The sequence below is a fragment of the Anomaloglossus baeobatrachus genome, chromosome 3 (assembly GCF_048569485.1).
Source record: "Anomaloglossus baeobatrachus isolate aAnoBae1 chromosome 3, aAnoBae1.hap1, whole genome shotgun sequence".
NCBI classification, from domain to species: Eukaryota; Metazoa; Chordata; class Amphibia; order Anura; family Aromobatidae; genus Anomaloglossus; species Anomaloglossus baeobatrachus.
Window position 1 is genome coordinate 265,842,559 of NC_134355.1, and position 18,941 is coordinate 265,861,499.

The following is an 18,941-nucleotide window of genomic DNA, read 5'->3' on the forward strand; positions in this document are numbered from 1 at the left end:
ACCTTCCTACAAGTCACTGGGTATGGTGGCTGCGTGGAGTGGCCTCCACGCTCACCTGACCTGACCCCATTGAACTTCTTTCTGTGAGGTCACATCAAACAGCAGGTGTATGCGACCCCTCCAACAATGCAGGACCTACGACAATGTATCACAGATGCTTGTGCAAACGTGTCACCTTCCATATTGCACAACGTGCAGCAACATACAGTATGCTGTTCAGAGTCCAGATGTGCATTGCAGCTGACGGGGGCCACTTTGAGCATGAAAGTTAAATGCGCGCCATATGCATGACCAGCATTCAATATTTTGGAGGGGTCATGGATTTCATCTCATAGCATTTCTGTATGCAAGGTATTGATTCGTATTGAATTGATGATGCCCTGCAACTTTGCAATTCAGTTTTTTTCTCTATCTCGTTCCGTTTTCTAGATAAAAATGCTAACTCCGTTGTTTTCCACCAGGTGGCGCTATAGGTGGTTTCATTGCATAGCACATGGCTACTTTACTATACCTAGACACCACTTCTATGCCTATAGCTGCCACCGTTCTCAAGTTAATGGCGGTGGACAGGATATGGGTGGACACACTGTATAAGACTTCTATGTTTGTCGTCCTGCTGTAGATATACAGCACTAACATGTCACTGATACTCCCTGCTCAGTAACCAAGGCACAGCAAATGGTTCCCGTAAAAAAAGGTTTACGCTGGAGCTAGTTATAATAAGCATCTACAATAAGGAAGTCACGTTCCAGGCAGAGGAGCTCCTAGAATAGGTACTTTCCTGGCAGCAGCTAGTCCATACTAGAGTACAGTATAATACAGCAGATGGCATTGTGTCCTCAGCTATACAGGTACTTTCCTGGCAGCAGCTAGCCATAATACAGTACAGTATAATACAGCAGATGGCATTGTGTCCTCAGCTATACAGGTACTTTCCTGGCAGCAGCTAGCCATAATACAGTACAGTATAATACAGCAGATGGCATTGTGTCCTCAGCTATACAGGTACTTTCCTGGCAGCAGCTAGTCCATACTAGAGTACAGTATAATACAGCAGATGGCATTGTGTCCTCAGCTATACAGGTACTTTCCTGGCAGCAGCTAGTGCATACTAGAGTACAGTATAATACAGCAGATGGCATTGTGTCCTCAGCTATACAGGTACTTTCCTGGCAGCAGCTAGTCCATACTAGAGTACAGTATAATACAGCAGATGGCATTGTGTCCTCAGCTGTACAGGTACTTTCCTGGCAGCAGCTAGTGCATACTAGAGTACAGTATAATACAGCAGATGGCATTGTGTCCTCAGCTATACAGGTACTTTCCTGGCAGCAGCTAGCCATAATACAGTACAGTATAATACAGCAGATGGCATTGTGTCCTCAGCTATACAGGTACTTTCCTGGCAGCAGCTAGTCCATACTAAAGTACAGTATAATACAGCAGATGGCATTGTGTCCTTAGCTATACAGTTACTTTCCTGGCAGCAGCTAGTCCATACTAGAGTACAGTATAATATAGCAGATGGCATTGTGTCCTCAGCTATACAGGTACTTTCCTGGCAGCAGCTAGTGCATACTAGAGTACAGTATAATACAGCAGATGGCATTGTGTCCTCAGCTATACAGGTACTTTCCTGGCAGCAGCTAGTCCATACTAAAGTACAGTATAATACAGCAGATGGCATTGTGTCCTCAGCTATACAGGTACTTTCCTGGCAGCAGCTAGTGCATACTAGAGTACAGTATAATACAGCAGATGGCATTGTGTCCTCAGCTATACAGGTACTTTCCTGGCAGCAACTAGTCCATACTAGAGTACAGTATAATACAGCAGATGGCATTGTGTCCTCAGCTATACAGGTACTTTCCTGGCAGCAGCTAGCCATAATACAGTACAGTATAATACAGCAGATGGCATTGTGTCCTCAGCTATACAGGAACTTTCCTGGCAGCAGCTAGCCATAATACAGTACAGTATAATACAGCAGATGGCATTGTGTCCTCAGCTATACAGGTACTTTCCTGGCAGCAGCTAGCCATAATACAGTACAGTATAATACAGCAGATGGCATTGTGTCCTCAGCCTATACAGGTACTTTCCTGGCAGCAGCTAGTCCATACTAGAGTACAGTATAATACAGCAGATGGTACTGTGTCCTCAGCCTATACAGGTACTTTCCTGGCAGCAGCTAGTGCATACTAGAGTACAGTATAATACAGCAGATGGCATTGTGTCCTCAGCTATGCAGGTACTTTCCTGGCAGCAGCTAGTCCATACTAAAGTACAGTATAATACAGCAGATGGCATTGTGTCCTCAGCTATACAGGTACTTTCCTGGCAGCAGCTAGTGCATACTAGAGTACAGTATAATACAGCAGATGGCATTGTGTCCTCAGCTATACAGGTACTTTCCTGGCAGCAGCTAGTGCATACTAGAGTACAGTATAATACAGCAGATGGCATTGTGTCCTCAGCTATACAGGTACTTTCCTGGCAGCAGCTAGCCATAATACAGTACAGTATAATACAGCAGATGGCATTGTGTCCTCAGCTATACAGGTACTTTCCTGGCAGCAGCTAGTCCATACTAGAGTACAGTATAATACAGCAGATGGCATTGTGTCCTCAGCTATACAGGTACTTTCCTGGCAGCAGCTAGTGCATACTACAGTACAGTATAATATAGCAGATGGCATTGTGTCTTCAGCTATACAGGTACTTTCCTGGCAGCAGCTAGCCATAATACAGTACAGTATAATACAGCAGATGGCATTGTGTCCTCAGCTATACAGGTACTTTCCTGGCAGCAGCTAGTACATACTAGAGTACAGTATAATACAGCAGATGGCATTGTGTCCTCAGCTATGCAGGTACTTTCCTGGCAGCAGCTAGTCCATACTAAAGTACAGTATAATACAGCAGATGGCATTGTGTCCTCAGCTATACAGGTACTTTCCTGGCAGCAGCTAGTGCATACTAGAGTACAGTATAATACAGCAGATGGCATTGTGTCCTCAGCTATACAGGTACTTTCCTGGCAGCAGCTAGTGCATACTAGAGTACAGTATAATACAGCAGATGGCATGGTGTCCTCAGCTATACAGGTACTTTCCTGGCAGCAGCTAGTGCATACTACAGTACAGTATAATATAGCAGATGGCATTGTGTCTTCAGCTATACAGGTACTTTCCTGGCAGCAGCTAGCCATAATACAGTACAGTATAATACAGCAGATGGCATTGTGTCCTCAGCTATACAGGTACTTTCCTGGCAGCAGCTAGCCATAATACAGTACAGTATAATACAGCAGATGGCATTGTGTCCTCAGCTATACAGGTACTTTCCTGGCAGCAGCTAGCCATACTACAGTACAGTATAATACAGCAGATGGCATTGTGTCCTCAGCTATACAGGTACTTTCCTGGCAGCAGCTAGTCCATACTAGAGTACAGTATAATACAGCAGATGGCATTGTGTCCTCAGCTATACAGGTACTTTCCTGGCAGCAGCTAGCCATAATACAGTACAGTATAATACAGCAGATGGCATTGTGTCCTCAGCTATACAGGTACTTTCCTGGCAGCAGCTAGCCATAATACAGTACAGTATAATACAGCAGATGGCATTGTGTCCTCCGCTATACAGGTACTTTCCTGGCAGCAGCTAGTGCATACTAGAGTACAGTATAATACAGCAGATGGCATTGTGTCCTCAGCTATACAGGTACTTTCCTGGCAGCAGCTAGTCCATACTAGAGTACAGTATAATACAGCAGATGGCATTGTGTCCTCAGCTATACAGGTACTTTCCTGGCAGCAGCTAGTGCATACTACAGTACAGTATAATATAGCAGATGGCATTGTGTCTTCAGCTATACAGGTACTTTCCTGGCAGCAGCTAGCCATAATACAGTACAGTATAATACAGCAGATGGCATTGTGTCCTCAGCTATACAGGTACTTTCCTGGCAGCAGCTAGTACATACTAGAGTACAGTATAATACAGCAGATGGCATTGTGTCCTCAGCTATGCAGGTACTTTCCTGGCAGCAGCTAGTGCATACTACAGTACAGTATAATATAGCAGATGGCATTGTGTCTTCAGCTATACAGGTACTTTCCTGGCAGCAGCTAGCCATAATACAGTACAGTATAATACAGCAGATGGCATTGTGTCCTCAGCTATACAGGTACTTTCCTGGCAGCAGCTAGTCCATACTAGAGTACAGTATAATACAGCAGATGGCATTGTGTCCTCAGCTATACAGGTACTTTCCTGGCAGCAGCTAGTCCATACTAGAGTACAGTATAATACAGCAGATGGCATTGTGTCCTCAGCTATACAGGTACTTTCCTGGCAGCAGCTAGCCATAATACAGTACAGTATAATACAGCAGATGGCATTGTGTCCTCAGCTATACAGGTACTTTCCTGGCAGCAGCTAGCCATAATACAGTACAGTATAATACAGCAGATGGCATTGTGTCCTCAGCCTATACAGGTACTTTCCTGGCAGCAGCTAGTCCATACTAGAGTACAGTATAATACAGCAGATGGTATTGTGTCCTCAGCCTATACAGGTACTTTCCTGGCAGCAGCTAGTGCATACTAGAGTACAGTATAATACAGCAGATGGCATTGTGTCCTCAGCTATACAGGTACTTTCCTGGCAGCAGCTAGTCCATACTAAAGTACAGTATAATACAGCAGATGGCATTGTGTCCTCAGCTATACAGGTACTTTCCTGGCAGCAGCTAGTACATACTAGAGTACAGTATAATACAGCAGATGGCATTGTGTCCTCAGCTATGCAGGTACTTTCCTGGCAGCAGCTAGTCCATACTAAAGTACAGTATAATACAGCAGATGGCATTGTGTCCTCAGCTATACAGGTACTTTCCTGGCAGCAGCTAGTGCATACTAGAGTACAGTATAATACAGCAGATGGCATTGTCTCCTCAGCTATACAGGTACTTTCCTGGCAGCAGCTAGTGCATACTAGAGTACAGTATAATACAGCAGATGGCATTGTGTCCTCAGCTATACAGGTACTTTCCTGGCAGCAGCTAGTCCATACTAGAGTACAGTATAATACAGCAGATGGCATTGTGTCCTCAGCCTATACAGGTACTTTCCTGGCAGCAGCTAGTCCATACTAGAGTACAGTATAATACAGCAGATGGCATTGTGTCCTCAGCTGTACAGGTACTTTCCTGGCAGCAGCTAGTGCATACTAGAGTACAGTATAATACAGCAGATGGCATTGTGTCCTCAGCTATACAGGTACTTTCCTGGCAGCAGCTAGCCATAATACAGTACAGTATAATACAGCAGATGGCATTGTGTCCTCAGCTATACAGGTACTTTCCTGGCAGCAGCTAGTCCATACTAAAGTACAGTATAATACAGCAGATGGCATTGTGTCCTTAGCTATACAGTTACTTTCCTGGCAGCAGCTAGTCCATACTAGAGTACAGTATAATATAGCAGATGGCATTGTGTCCTCAGCTATACAGGTACTTTCCTGGCAGCAGCTAGTGCATACTAGAGTACAGTATAATACAGCAGATGGCATTGTGTCCTCAGCTATACAGGTACTTTCCTGGCAGCAGCTAGTCCATACTAAAGTACAGTATAATACAGCAGATGGCATTGTGTCCTCAGCTATACAGGTACTTTCCTGGCAGCAGCTAGTGCATACTAGAGTACAGTATAATACAGCAGATGGCATTGTGTCCTCAGCTATACAGGTACTTTCCTGGCAGCAGCTAGTGCATACTAGAGTACAGTATAATACAGCAGATGGCATTGTGTCCTCAGCTATACAGGTACTTTCCTGGCAGCAACTAGTCCATACTAGAGTACAGTATAATACAGCAGATGGCATTGTGTCCTCAGCTATACAGGTACTTTCCTGGCAGCAGCTAGCCATAATACAGTACAGTATAATACAGCAGATGGCATTGTGTCCTCAGCTATACAGGTACTTTCCTGGCAGCAGCTAGCCATAATACAGTACAGTATAATACAGCAGATGGCATTGTGTCCTCAGCTATACAGGTACTTTCCTGGCAGCAGCTAGCCATAATACAGTACAGTATAATACAGCAGATGGTATTGTGTCCTCAGCCTATACAGGTACTTTCCTCGCAGCAGCTAGTGCATACTAGAGTACAGTATAATACAGCAGATGGCATTGTGTCCTCAGCTATGCAGGTACTTTCCTGGCAGCAGCTAGTCCATACTAAAGTACAGTATAATACAGCAGATGGCATTGTGTCCTCAGCTATACAGGTACTTTCCTGGCAGCAGCTAGTGCATACTAGAGTACAGTATAATACAGCAGATGGCATTGTGTCCTCAGCTATACAGGTACTTTCCTGGCAGCAGCTAGTGCATACTAGAGTACAGTATAATACAGCAGATGGCATTGTGTCCTCAGCTATACAGGTACTTTCCTGGCAGCAGCTAGTCCATACTAGAGTACAGTATAATACAGCAGATGGCATTGTGTCCTCAGCTATACAGGTACTTTCCTGGCAGCAGCTAGTGCATACTACAGTACAGTATAATATAGCAGATGGCATTGTGTCTTCAGCTATACAGGTACTTTCCTGGCAGCAGCTAGCCATAATACAGTACAGTATAATACAGCAGATGGCATTGTGTCCTCAGCTATACAGGTACTTTCCTGGCAGCAGCTAGTACATACTAGAGTACAGTATAATACAGCAGATGGCATTGTGTCCTCAGCTATGCAGGTACTTTCCTGGCAGCAGCTAGTCCATACTAAAGTACAGTATAATACAGCAGATGGCATTGTGTCCTCAGCTATACAGGTACTTTCCTGGCAGCAGCTAGTGCATACTAGAGTACAGTATAATACAGCAGATGGCATTGTGTCCTCAGCTATACAGGTACTTTCCTGGCAGCAGCTAGTGCATACTAGAGTACAGTATAATACAGCAGATGGCATGGTGTCCTCAGCTATACAGGTACTTTCCTGGCAGCAGCTAGTGCATACTACAGTACAGTATAATATAGCAGATGGCATTGTGTCTTCAGCTATACAGGTACTTTCCTGGCAGCAGCTAGCCATAATACAGTACAGTATAATACAGCAGATGGCATTGTGTCCTCAGCTATACAGGTACTTTCCTGGCAGCAGCTAGCCATAATACAGTACAGTATAATACAGCAGATGGCATTGTGTCCTCAGCTATACAGGTACTTTCCTGGCAGCAGCTAGCCATACTACAGTACAGTATAATACAGCAGATGGCATTGTGTCCTCAGCTATACAGGTACTTTCCTGGCAGCAGCTAGTGCATACTAGAGTACAGTATAATACAGCAGATGGCATTGTGTCCTCAGCTATACAGGTACTTTCCTGGCAGCAGCTAGTCCATACTAGAGTACAGTATAATACAGCAGATGGCATTGTGTCCTCAGCTATACAGGTACTTTCCTGGCAGCAGCTAGCCATAATACAGTACAGTATAATACAGCAGATGGCATTGTGTCCTCAGCTATACAGGTACTTTCCTGGCAGCAGCTAGCCATAATACAGTACAGTATAATACAGCAGATGGCATTGTGTCCTCAGCTATACAGGTACTTTCCTGGCAGCAGCTAGTCCATACTAGAGTACAGTATAATACAGCAGATGGCATTGTGTCCTCAGCTATACAGGTACTTTCCTGGCAGCAGCTAGTGCATACTAGAGTACAGTATAATACAGCAGATGGCATTGTGTCCTCAGCTATACAGGTACTTTCCTGGCAGCAGCTAGTCCATACTAGAGTACAGTATAATACAGCAGATGGCATTGTGTCCTCAGCTGTACAGGTACTTTCCTGGCAGCAGCTAGTGCATACTAGAGTACAGTATAATACAGCAGATGGCATTGTGTCCTCAGCTATACAGGTACTTTCCTGGCAGCAGCTAGCCATAATACAGTACAGTATAATACAGCAGATGGCATTGTGTCCTCAGCTATACAGGTACTTTCCTGGCAGCAGCTAGTCCATACTAAAGTACAGTATAATACAGCAGATGGCATTGTGTCCTTAGCTATACAGTTACTTTCCTGGCAGCAGCTAGTCCATACTAGAGTACAGTATAATATAGCAGATGGCATTGTGTCCTCAGCTATACAGGTACTTTCCTGGCAGCAGCTAGTGCATACTAGAGTACAGTATAATACAGCAGATGGCATTGTGTCCTCAGCTATACAGGTACTTTCCTGGCAGCAGCTAGTCCATACTAAAGTACAGTATAATACAGCAGATGGCATTGTGTCCTCAGCTATACAGGTACTTTCCTGGCAGCAGCTAGTGCATACTAGAGTACAGTATAATACAGCAGATGGCATTGTGTCCTCAGCTATACAGGTACTTTCCTGGCAGCAACTAGTCCATACTAGAGTACAGTATAATACAGCAGATGGCATTGTGTCCTCAGCTATACAGGTACTTTCCTGGCAGCAGCTAGCCATAATACAGTACAGTATAATACAGCAGATGGCATTGTGTCCTCAGCTATACAGGAACTTTCCTGGCAGCAGCTAGCCATAATACAGTACAGTATAATACAGCAGATGGCATTGTGTCCTCAGCTATACAGGTACTTTCCTGGCAGCAGCTAGCCATAATACAGTACAGTATAATACAGCAGATGGCATTGTGTCCTCAGCCTATACAGGTACTTTCCTGGCAGCAGCTAGTCCATACTAGAGTACAGTATAATACAGCAGATGGTACTGTGTCCTCAGCCTATACAGGTACTTTCCTGGCAGCAGCTAGTGCATACTAGAGTACAGTATAATACAGCAGATGGCATTGTGTCCTCAGCTATGCAGGTACTTTCCTGGCAGCAGCTAGTCCATACTAAAGTACAGTATAATACAGCAGATGGCATTGTGTCCTCAGCTATACAGGTACTTTCCTGGCAGCAGCTAGTGCATACTAGAGTACAGTATAATACAGCAGATGGCATTGTGTCCTCAGCTATACAGGTACTTTCCTGGCAGCAGCTAGTGCATACTAGAGTACAGTATAATACAGCAGATGGCATTGTGTCCTCAGCTATACAGGTACTTTCCTGGCAGCAGCTAGCCATAATACAGTACAGTATAATACAGCAGATGGCATTGTGTCCTCAGCTATACAGGTACTTTCCTGGCAGCAGCTAGTCCATACTAGAGTACAGTATAATACAGCAGATGGCATTGTGTCCTCAGCTATACAGGTACTTTCCTGGCAGCAGCTAGTGCATACTACAGTACAGTATAATATAGCAGATGGCATTGTGTCTTCAGCTATACAGGTACTTTCCTGGCAGCAGCTAGCCATAATACAGTACAGTATAATACAGCAGATGGCATTGTGTCCTCAGCTATACAGGTACTTTCCTGGCAGCAGCTAGTACATACTAGAGTACAGTATAATACAGCAGATGGCATTGTGTCCTCAGCTATGCAGGTACTTTCCTGGCAGCAGCTAGTCCATACTAAAGTACAGTATAATACAGCAGATGGCATTGTGTCCTCAGCTATACAGGTACTTTCCTGGCAGCAGCTAGTGCATACTAGAGTACAGTATAATACAGCAGATGGCATTGTGTCCTCAGCTATACAGGTACTTTCCTGGCAGCAGCTAGTGCATACTAGAGTACAGTATAATACAGCAGATGGCATGGTGTCCTCAGCTATACAGGTACTTTCCTGGCAGCAGCTAGTGCATACTACAGTACAGTATAATATAGCAGATGGCATTGTGTCTTCAGCTATACAGGTACTTTCCTGGCAGCAGCTAGCCATAATACAGTACAGTATAATACAGCAGATGGCATTGTGTCCTCAGCTATACAGGTACTTTCCTGGCAGCAGCTAGCCATAATACAGTACAGTATAATACAGCAGATGGCATTGTGTCCTCAGCTATACAGGTACTTTCCTGGCAGCAGCTAGCCATACTACAGTACAGTATAATACAGCAGATGGCATTGTGTCCTCAGCTATACAGGTACTTTCCTGGCAGCAGCTAGTCCATACTAGAGTACAGTATAATACAGCAGATGGCATTGTGTCCTCAGCTATACAGGTACTTTCCTGGCAGCAGCTAGCCATAATACAGTACAGTATAATACAGCAGATGGCATTGTGTCCTCAGCTATACAGGTACTTTCCTGGCAGCAGCTAGCCATAATACAGTACAGTATAATACAGCAGATGGCATTGTGTCCTCCGCTATACAGGTACTTTCCTGGCAGCAGCTAGTGCATACTAGAGTACAGTATAATACAGCAGATGGCATTGTGTCCTCAGCTATACAGGTACTTTCCTGGCAGCAGCTAGTCCATACTAGAGTACAGTATAATACAGCAGATGGCATTGTGTCCTCAGCTATACAGGTACTTTCCTGGCAGCAGCTAGTGCATACTACAGTACAGTATAATATAGCAGATGGCATTGTGTCTTCAGCTATACAGGTACTTTCCTGGCAGCAGCTAGCCATAATACAGTACAGTATAATACAGCAGATGGCATTGTGTCCTCAGCTATACAGGTACTTTCCTGGCAGCAGCTAGTACATACTAGAGTACAGTATAATACAGCAGATGGCATTGTGTCCTCAGCTATGCAGGTACTTTCCTGGCAGCAGCTAGTGCATACTACAGTACAGTATAATATAGCAGATGGCATTGTGTCTTCAGCTATACAGGTACTTTCCTGGCAGCAGCTAGCCATAATACAGTACAGTATAATACAGCAGATGGCATTGTGTCCTCAGCTATACAGGTACTTTCCTGGCAGCAGCTAGTCCATACTAGAGTACAGTATAATACAGCAGATGGCATTGTGTCCTCAGCTATACAGGTACTTTCCTGGCAGCAGCTAGTCCATACTAGAGTACAGTATAATACAGCAGATGGCATTGTGTCCTCAGCTATACAGGTACTTTCCTGGCAGCAGCTAGCCATAATACAGTACAGTATAATACAGCAGATGGCATTGTGTCCTCAGCTATACAGGTACTTTCCTGGCAGCAGCTAGCCATAATACAGTACAGTATAATACAGCAGATGGCATTGTGTCCTCAGCCTATACAGGTACTTTCCTGGCAGCAGCTAGTCCATACTAGAGTACAGTATAATACAGCAGATGGTATTGTGTCCTCAGCCTATACAGGTACTTTCCTGGCAGCAGCTAGTGCATACTAGAGTACAGTATAATACAGCAGATGGCATTGTGTCCTCAGCTATACAGGTACTTTCCTGGCAGCAGCTAGTCCATACTAAAGTACAGTATAATACAGCAGATGGCATTGTGTCCTCAGCTATACAGGTACTTTCCTGGCAGCAGCTAGTACATACTAGAGTACAGTATAATACAGCAGATGGCATTGTGTCCTCAGCTATGCAGGTACTTTCCTGGCAGCAGCTAGTCCATACTAAAGTACAGTATAATACAGCAGATGGCATTGTGTCCTCAGCTATACAGGTACTTTCCTGGCAGCAGCTAGTGCATACTAGAGTACAGTATAATACAGCAGATGGCATTGTCTCCTCAGCTATACAGGTACTTTCCTGGCAGCAGCTAGTGCATACTAGAGTACAGTATAATACAGCAGATGGCATTGTGTCCTCAGCTATACAGGTACTTTCCTGGCAGCAGCTAGTCCATACTAGAGTACAGTATAATACAGCAGATGGCATTGTGTCCTCAGCCTATACAGGTACTTTCCTGGCAGCAGCTAGTCCATACTAGAGTACAGTATAATACAGCAGATGGCATTGTGTCCTCAGCTGTACAGGTACTTTCCTGGCAGCAGCTAGTGCATACTAGAGTACAGTATAATACAGCAGATGGCATTGTGTCCTCAGCTATACAGGTACTTTCCTGGCAGCAGCTAGCCATAATACAGTACAGTATAATACAGCAGATGGCATTGTGTCCTCAGCTATACAGGTACTTTCCTGGCAGCAGCTAGTCCATACTAAAGTACAGTATAATACAGCAGATGGCATTGTGTCCTTAGCTATACAGTTACTTTCCTGGCAGCAGCTAGTCCATACTAGAGTACAGTATAATATAGCAGATGGCATTGTGTCCTCAGCTATACAGGTACTTTCCTGGCAGCAGCTAGTGCATACTAGAGTACAGTATAATACAGCAGATGGCATTGTGTCCTCAGCTATACAGGTACTTTCCTGGCAGCAGCTAGTCCATACTAAAGTACAGTATAATACAGCAGATGGCATTGTGTCCTCAGCTATACAGGTACTTTCCTGGCAGCAGCTAGTGCATACTAGAGTACAGTATAATACAGCAGATGGCATTGTGTCCTCAGCTATACAGGTACTTTCCTGGCAGCAGCTAGTGCATACTAGAGTACAGTATAATACAGCAGATGGCATTGTGTCCTCAGCTATACAGGTACTTTCCTGGCAGCAACTAGTCCATACTAGAGTACAGTATAATACAGCAGATGGCATTGTGTCCTCAGCTATACAGGTACTTTCCTGGCAGCAGCTAGCCATAATACAGTACAGTATAATACAGCAGATGGCATTGTGTCCTCAGCTATACAGGTACTTTCCTGGCAGCAGCTAGCCATAATACAGTACAGTATAATACAGCAGATGGCATTGTGTCCTCAGCTATACAGGTACTTTCCTGGCAGCAGCTAGCCATAATACAGTACAGTATAATACAGCAGATGGTATTGTGTCCTCAGCCTATACAGGTACTTTCCTGGCAGCAGCTAGTGCATACTAGAGTACAGTATAATACAGCAGATGGCATTGTGTCCTCAGCTATGCAGGTACTTTCCTGGCAGCAGCTAGTCCATACTAAAGTACAGTATAATACAGCAGATGGCATTGTGTCCTCAGCTATACAGGTACTTTCCTGGCAGCAGCTAGTGCATACTAGAGTACAGTATAATACAGCAGATGGCATTGTGTCCTCAGCTATACAGGTACTTTCCTGGCAGCAGCTAGTGCATACTAGAGTACAGTATAATACAGCAGATGGCATTGTGTCCTCAGCTATACAGGTACTTTCCTGGCAGCAGCTAGTCCATACTAGAGTACAGTATAATACAGCAGATGGCATTGTGTCCTCAGCTATACAGGTACTTTCCTGGCAGCAGCTAGTGCATACTACAGTACAGTATAATATAGCAGATGGCATTGTGTCTTCAGCTATACAGGTACTTTCCTGGCAGCAGCTAGCCATAATACAGTACAGTATAATACAGCAGATGGCATTGTGTCCTCAGCTATACAGGTACTTTCCTGGCAGCAGCTAGTACATACTAGAGTACAGTATAATACAGCAGATGGCATTGTGTCCTCAGCTATGCAGGTACTTTCCTGGCAGCAGCTAGTCCATACTAAAGTACAGTATAATACAGCAGATGGCATTGTGTCCTCAGCTATACAGGTACTTTCCTGGCAGCAGCTAGTGCATACTAGAGTACAGTATAATACAGCAGATGGCATTGTGTCCTCAGCTATACAGGTACTTTCCTGGCAGCAGCTAGTGCATACTAGAGTACAGTATAATACAGCAGATGGCATGGTGTCCTCAGCTATACAGGTACTTTCCTGGCAGCAGCTAGTGCATACTACAGTACAGTATAATATAGCAGATGGCATTGTGTCTTCAGCTATACAGGTACTTTCCTGGCAGCAGCTAGCCATAATACAGTACAGTATAATACAGCAGATGGCATTGTGTCCTCAGCTATACAGGTACTTTCCTGGCAGCAGCTAGCCATAATACAGTACAGTATAATACAGCAGATGGCATTGTGTCCTCAGCTATACAGGTACTTTCCTGGCAGCAGCTAGCCATACTACAGTACAGTATAATACAGCAGATGGCATTGTGTCCTCAGCTATACAGGTACTTTCCTGGCAGCAGCTAGTCCATACTAGAGTACAGTATAATACAGCAGATGGCATTGTGTCCTCAGCTATACAGGTACTTTCCTGGCAGCAGCTAGCCATAATACAGTACAGTATAATACAGCAGATGGCATTGTGTCCTCAGCTATACAGGTACTTTCCTGGCAGCAGCTAGCCATAATACAGTACAGTATAATACAGCAGATGGCATTGTGTCCTCCGCTATACAGGTACTTTCCTGGCAGCAGCTAGTGCATACTAGAGTACAGTATAATACAGCAGATGGCATTGTGTCCTCAGCTATACAGGTACTTTCCTGGCAGCAGCTAGTGCATACTACAGTACAGTATAATATAGCAGATGGCATTGTGTCTTCAGCTATACAGGTACTTTCCTGGCAGCAGCTAGCCATAATACAGTACAGTATAATACAGCAGATGGCATTGTGTCCTCAGCTATACAGGTACTTTCCTGGCAGCAGCTAGTACATACTAGAGTACAGTATAATACAGCAGATGGCATTGTGTCCTCAGCTATGCAGGTACTTTCCTGGCAGCAGCTAGTGCATACTACAGTACAGTATAATATAGCAGATGGCATTGTGTCTTCAGCTATACAGGTACTTTCCTGGCAGCAGCTAGCCATAATACAGTACAGTATAATACAGCAGATGGCATTGTGTCCTCAGCTATACAGGTACTTTCCTGGCAGCAGCTAGTCCATACTAGAGTACAGTATAATACAGCAGATGGCATTGTGTCCTCAGCTATACAGGTACTTTCCTGGCAGCAGCTAGTCCATACTAGAGTACAGTATAATACAGCAGATGGCATTGTGTCCTCAGCTATACAGGTACTTTCCTGGCAGCAGCTAGCCATAATACAGTACAGTATAATACAGCAGATGGCATTGTGTCCTCAGCTATACAGGTACTTTCCTGGCAGCAGCTAGCCATAATACAGTACAGTATAATACAGCAGATGGCATTGTGTCCTCAGCCTATACAGGTACTTTCCTGGCAGCAGCTAGTCCATACTAGAGTACAGTATAATACAGCAGATGGTATTGTGTCCTCAGCCTATACAGGTACTTTCCTGGCAGCAGCTAGTGCATACTAGAGTACAGTATAATACAGCAGATGGCATTGTGTCCTCAGCTATACAGGTACTTTCCTGGCAGCAGCTAGTCCATACTAAAGTACAGTATAATACAGCAGATGGCATTGTGTCCTCAGCTATACAGGTACTTTCCTGGCAGCAGCTAGTACATACTAGAGTACAGTATAATACAGCAGATGGCATTGTGTCCTCAGCTATGCAGGTACTTTCCTGGCAGCAGCTAGTCCATACTAAAGTACAGTATAATACAGCAGATGGCATTGTGTCCTCAGCTATACAGGTACTTTCCTGGCAGCAGCTAGTGCATACTAGAGTACAGTATAATACAGCAGATGGCATTGTCTCCTCAGCTATACAGGTACTTTCCTGGCAGCAGCTAGTGCATACTAGAGTACAGTATAATACAGCAGATGGCATTGTGTCCTCAGCTATACAGGTACTTTCCTGGCAGCAGCTAGTCCATACTAGAGTACAGTATAATACAGCAGATGGCATTGTGTCCTCAGCTATACAGGTACTTTCCTGGCAGCAGCTAGCCATAATACAGTACAGTATAATACAGCAGATGGCATTGTGTCCTCAGCCTATACAGGTACTTTCCTGGCAGCAGCTAGTCCATACTAGAGTACAGTATAATACAGCAGATGGCATTGTGTCCTCAGCTATACAGGTACTTTCCTGGCAGCAGCTAGTCCATACTAGAGTACAGTATAATACAGCAGATGGCATTGTGTCCTCAGCTATACAGGTACTTTCCTGGCAGCAGCTAGCCATAATACAGTACAGTATAATACAGCAGATGGCATTGTGTCCTCAGCTATACAGGTACTTTCCTGGCAGCAGCTAGCCATAATACAGTACAGTATAATACAGCAGATGGCATTGTGTCCTCAGCCTATACAGGTACTTTCCTGGCAGCAGCTAGTCCATACTAGAGTACAGTATAATACAGCAGATGGTATTGTGTCCTCAGCCTATACAGGTACTTTCCTGGCAGCAGCTAGTGCATACTAGAGTACAGTATAATACAGCAGATGGCATTGTGTCCTCAGCTATACAGGTACTTTCCTGGCAGCAGCTAGTCCATACTAGAGTACAGTATAATACAGCAGATGGCATTGTGTCCTCAGCTATACAGGTACTTTCCTGGCAGCAGCTAGTACATACTAGAGTACAGTATAATACAGCAGATGGCATTGTGTCCTCAGCTATGCAGGTACTTTCCTGGCAGCAGCTAGTCCATACTAAAGTACAGTATAATACAGCAGATGGCATTGTGTCCTCAGCTATACAGGTACTTTCCTGGCAGCAGCTAGTGCATACTAGAGTACAGTATAATACAGCAGATGGCATTGTGTCCTCAGCTATACAGGTACTTTCCTGGCAGCAGCTAGTGCATACTAGAGTACAGTATAATACAGCAGATGGCATTGTGTCCTCAGCTATACAGGTACTTTCCTGGCAGCAGCTAGTCCATACTAGAGTACAGTATAATACAGCAGATGGCATTGTGTCCTCAGCTATACAGGTACTTTCCTGGCAGCAGCTAGTGCATACTACAGTACAGTATAATATAGCAGATGGCATTGTGTCTTCAGCTATACAGGTACTTTCCTGGCAGCAGCTAGTGCATACTAGAGTACAGTATAATACAGCAGATGGCATTGTGTCCTCAGCTATACAGGTACTTTCCTGGCAGCAGCTAGCCATAATACAGTACAGTATAATACAGCAGATGGCATTGTGTCCTCAGCTATACAGGTACTTTCCTGGCAGCAGCTAGCCATAATACAGTACAGTATAATACAGCAGATGGCATTGTGTTCTCAGCTATACAGGTACTTTCCTGGCAGCAGCTAGCCATACTACAGTACAGTATAATACAGCAGATGGCATTGTGTCCTCAGCTATACAGGTACTTTCCTGGCAGCAGCTAGTCCATACTAGAGTACAGTATAATACAGCAGATGGCATTGTGTCCTCAGCTATACAGGTACTTTCCTGGCAGCAGCTAGCCATAATACAGTACAGTATAATACAGCAGATGGCATTGTGTCCTCAGCTATACAGGTACTTTCCTGGCAGCAGCTAGCCATAATACAGTACAGTATAATACAGCAGATGGCATTGTGTCCTCCGCTATACAGGTACTTTCCTGGCAGCAGCTAGTGCATACTAGAGTACAGTATAATACAGCAGATGGCATTGTGTCCTCAGCTATACAGGTACTTTCCTGGCAGCAGCTAGTCCATACTAGAGTACAGTATAATACAGCAGATGGCATTGTGTCCTCAGCTATACAGGTACTTTCCTGGCAGCAGCTAGTGCATACTACAGTACAGTATAATATAGCAGATGGCATTGTGTCTTCAGCTATACAGGTACTTTCCTGGCAGCAGCTAGCCATAATACAGTACAGTATAATACAGCAGATGGCATTGTGTCCTCAGCTATACAGGTACTTTCCTGGCAGCAGCTAGTACATACTAGAGTACAGTATAATACAGCAGATGGCATTGTGTCCTCAGCTATGCAGGTACTTTCCTGGCAGCAGCTAGTCCATACTAAAGTACAGTATAATACAGCAGATGGCATTGTGTCCTCAGCTATACAGGTACTTTCCTGGCAGCAGCTAATGCATACTAGAGTACAGTATAATACAGCAGATGGCATTGTGTCCTCAGCTATACAGGTACTTTCCTGGCAGCAGCTAGTGCATACTAGAGTACAGTATAATACAGCAGATGGCATTGTGTCCTCAGCTATACAGGTACTTTCCTGGCAGCAGCTAGTGCATACTACAGTACAGTATAATATAGCAGATGGCATTGTGTCTTCAGCTATACAGGTACTTTCCTGGCAGCAGCTAGCCATAATACAGTACAGTATAATACAGCAGATGGCATTGTGTCCTCAGCTATACAGGTACTTTCCTGGCAGCAGCTAGCCATAATACAGTACAGTATAATACAGCAGATGGCATTGTGTCCTCAGCCTATACAGGTACTTTCCTGGCAGCAGCTAGTCCATACTAGAGTACAGTATAATACAGCAGATGGTATTGTGTCCTCAGCCTATACAGGTACTTTCCTGGCAGCAGCTAGTGCATACTAGAGTACAGTATAATACAGCAGATGGCATTGTGTCCTCAGCTATACAGGTACTTTCCTGGCAGCAGCTAGTCCATACTAGAGTACAGTATAATACAGCAGATGGCATTGTGTCCTCAGCTATACAGGTACTTTCCTGGCAGCAGCTAGCCATAATACAGTACAGTATAATACAGCAGATGGCATTGTGTCCTCAGCTATACAGGTACTTTCCTGGCAGCAGCTAGTGCATACTACAGTACAGTATAATACAGCAGATGGCATTGTGTCCTCAGCTATACAGGTACTTTCCTGGCAGCAGCTAGCCATAATACAGTACAGTATAATACAGCAGATGGCATTGTGTCTTCAGCTATACAGGTACTTTCCTGGCAGCAGCTAGCCATAATACAGTACAGTATAATACAGCAGATGGTATTGTGTCCTCAGCCTATACAGGTACTTTCCTGGCAGCAGCTAGTGCATACTAGAGTACAGTATAATACAGCAGATGGCATTGTGTCCTCAGCTATACAGGTACTTTCCTGGCAGCAGCTAGCCATAATACAGTACAGTATAATACAGCAGATGGCATTGTGTCCTCAGCTATACAGGTACTTTCCTGGCAGCAGCTAGCCATAATACAGTACAGTATAATACAGCAGATGGCATTGTGTCCTCAGCCTATACAGGTACTTTCCTGGCAGCAGCTAGTCCATACTAGAGTACAGTATAATACAGCAGATGGCATTGTGTCCTCAGCTATACAGGTACTTTCCTGGCAGCAGCTAGTGCATACTACAGTACAGTATAAT

The 18,941-nt window shown here is 44.4% G+C and overlaps 1 protein-coding gene across 1 annotated transcript in view; it reads right to left on the reverse strand.

Annotated features, from left to right (window-relative positions):
- The window catches only part of HECA (hdc homolog, cell cycle regulator), a 156,164-nt gene that overhangs the window by 67,176 nt on the left and 70,047 nt on the right, over positions 1–18,941 (reverse strand). The window lies entirely within an intron of this gene.